We start from the raw sequence: 293 nt of genomic DNA, 5'->3' as shown, positions 1-293 counted from the left end.
GCCTCCCTATTTTTAAGGTGTGGTGCCTCCAACCCTTTTAGCAAATAATATGATGCCATGTGTATTAGTATTTTCAAATTTTTCTTTTTCTGTTCAAATTTGAATTGTTTTTTAGAAAATCAAAAATGTTTTATATTTTATTTTTAGAGGGGCCTTTTAGCAATTGTTTGGAAAGTTGTATATTATCTTTTAACCATCATTGAGAAAATTTTTTACCCAAGCTTATTTCGTATTCTGAGTTCAACCCATTTTCTTCTTCTTCTTCCTTGAACCCTAATAGTATCAGCTTCTTC

Source organism: Lotus japonicus, chromosome 1 (assembly GCF_012489685.1).
Source record: "Lotus japonicus ecotype B-129 chromosome 1, LjGifu_v1.2".
Classification (NCBI taxonomy): domain Eukaryota; kingdom Viridiplantae; phylum Streptophyta; class Magnoliopsida; order Fabales; family Fabaceae; genus Lotus; species Lotus japonicus.
This window is presented reverse-complemented; position numbering follows the sequence as displayed.